The sequence below is a fragment of the Genypterus blacodes genome, unplaced genomic scaffold, assembly GCF_046128005.1.
Source record: "Genypterus blacodes isolate CSIRO-AG114 ecotype Tasmania unplaced genomic scaffold, CSIRO-AGI_Gbla_v1 ptg000037l_1, whole genome shotgun sequence".
In the NCBI taxonomy this organism is placed as follows: Eukaryota; Metazoa; Chordata; class Actinopteri; order Ophidiiformes; family Ophidiidae; genus Genypterus; species Genypterus blacodes.
This window is the reverse complement of record NW_027466850.1, coordinates 4644480-4647500: the sequence shown is the minus strand read 5'-3', so window position 1 is coordinate 4647500 and position 3021 is coordinate 4644480.

Here is a 3021-nt window from a genome sequence, read left to right as displayed (position 1 = left end):
ACGCTGCCTGACTGAGCCCAGCCTCGATCTGATATTGAGTCTGTGTTTGGCTGTTTGCTTCAGTCAGTAGTCGAGAGTTTTTATGGGTAGAATCAGAAAAAACGGAGAAACATCACAACACGAACTGTAAACACCGGCTGCCTCAGAAACACGGTTTAATCCTGGTCAGAGGAAGAATAATTGTAAGCAGACGACTAAATAACAATAAAATAGCAGAGAGCTTCCTTTGTGGCTTTGTTCACTTTTGGAACGGAGCAAAGCCAGCAGGAACATCAGCCTCATAAAGGAGCAGCTCAACTATAAACAACATTCTATTCTGCTGCCTGTATATACGCACAAAGACGCATCCACGTGCAAACCAGTCTGCTCCCACACACACACACACACACACGCACATTAAGAGCAGCTGAATAACAGTTGGAGGGCAGAAGATGATTACTCTGCTTTTTCTTTGTGCTCTTCATCTGTTGTTGCCTCTTTGTGTGGCCGTTGCAGCGTTATTGCTCCTCTTTGCTTAAATAGATGTTGGGCAGGAATCAGATAAAAATGCTATTTATTTCTCATCTCCTCCACTTTTGTATTGGGTTTTGCCAAGATACACACAACGATACACTCAGAGAAACAAACACACACACACAGACATAAATATACAAGCATGAGATGAAAACATAAACACAGATTTCCACACACCTCGTCTCTACTATACTGACTGTTCTACCATGATTATAAATAACTCAAAACACAACTTTCCCTCGTAGAAATATACACACAAGTCTATGTGTCATGTCTTCTGGAAACCAATTGTTCAAAATATAGATATATATATAAGCATAGATTCAAACGCAGTTAGTCAATGAATCAGCAAAGCAAAGAAATGCCAGATGTGTCCACTTACCAACAGATAACACAGGGGGAGGAGTTTATAAGATGACACACGGATGGCTGCATGACGACAGGTGAACCTATGGACTCTCACTCACTCTCTAAGTAGTTTCAGCCCAACTAAACTTGCTATAAGCTCGATAGGAACACCCTGATTTTGTTCGATTTTACTCTATTGATTTATTACTCTGGAGCAGTGTGTTGCTGCTCTGCTGTGGAAGGAACCACTCTAAATGGGGAACCGGCACAAGTGAGACTCTCTCCACAGTGTTGAACCCCTCGGCTTTTTTTCTGCTTAATATAACTTTTTCTTCACATTTATGTTATGGACTTTTCTCTGCCTGCAGCCGGAGGAAGGAAAGTAAAGACTGTAAGTACACAAACAGCACTGGAGTGGAGGAGACGAGTGGAGGTGGATAGTGTGTGTGTGTGTGTTTTTTATGGTTGTTCAGACCATAATCAATACTTTGGTGTTATGATTTGTCCTTTTCCCCCACAAACTAAAACAATCCGCCCCTGCTGGCAAAGCAGAAAGTCACATAATGCTGCAGCCAATCCAACGCCTCGGACACATACTTTACCATCACTCGAATTTCTGGTGAAGATAAAATATAATGCTGCAATAATCAATAGCACAGTCACAAGGGCGACGTGGAGGGAGAGTAAGTGCTCTGCTCTTATTACACACACATCCTTTAAATCACCACAGGCCAAAGGGACCTGGGACAGATCTGGGCTCAGCTTAGTGGTGACTTAGGACAACTGGCACCACCTGAGCAGAAATCAAACTCTTGGCACAATCACAGATTCCAGGCAAATGGTCTAAACAGCAAACGGATCCAACAGGACCAAGATCTGGTTAACACCTGAGTCCTCTAACACAGGAGCAGGGAAGCACTGATCGGGAATGTTGATGAGAGGGAATGTTCTGTCCGAATGGCCTCACCGTGACCGTCTCTGTTACCAGCGAGCCTCGTCTCTCACTGCTCTCTTACCCTCCCCTTCTCTCCTGGGGGGTGAAATGAGTTCTGCCCAATTGCATCGGCTCAGTAGGAGGTGAAGCCAAGTAGAAAATGGAAGAATACGCATGTGGAGTCTCCTGGTCCTGTTCCTCTGATCTGCTTATCTATGGTATCATGAGGTATTAGCGGGGCTAATTCAGTTGGGAGTTCAAGCGCATATGTAATTAATGTCATCGCTCAACCCATTGTAGAGAGAATTATAGGTCCTGTATATTAGGTTTAACTGAGATGGTCCAGAATCTGTTGGAGTAGTCGGATACGTTCTAGCTTCCCTGCTGCAAGTTGAGTCCAAAGTTACTGACTGAGCCTCAACGTTGGTCAGCAGTGAGTGGATCCTCCGTTAGCGTGTGCGGATGAGTGTCCAGTCTTGTCACACTTCCAGAAATCTCACCGAGCAGCTGTTTATGGCGTCAACTGGCAGCTTCCTGTGCAGCGACCATGTTTTTCCAGATGTTCCATTGTAGTATATTGCTGTTGTTTAAGCTGAAGCCCAAAGCAAAGGCAGAGGCAAGCTAAAGGTCAACTATCACTATTACACACAGCTGTGTGATAATAACCCTTGCTATGTTATCAGAGGGTGTGTGTCAATGCCAATTTGTCATGATGGTGCGTTTCCAAAACCAAAAGAGACTAAAATAATCTACTAATCAACTTCAAACATCTGCCCCCTGTGGTCCTGTTCAAAGCTCTACGACCACAACTGGAACTTAAAAGCTTGTCTGTAGCAAAATAAATAAATGAACCACAGGCAGACAGTTAATATTTCATCCTCACAGATTCTTGGCTTTAACTTTCTTGTCTACCAATCTTGCATTCCTGCCAAACCCTCTCAGCAGCTTCTCTCCACAGACACCACGGCACAAGAAAGATCTCATAATAACACCAGATCTGACAAATAGCAAACAAATCAAAGTTCTCTCCTCCCCAGAGTCCTAAAGTTACGCTTATGCCTCCTTTTGCAAAACAATAAAAAATCATGTGACATTAAACGCACCACTCATTCACTCTGGTCACTTACTTTCAAATCTCACAGAAGCTTCTGTGTGATTGGACTCTTAAAAACATCATTTCCCCCCAGAGACAACTTGAGAAGATCCGTCTCCATAAGGAACACAAA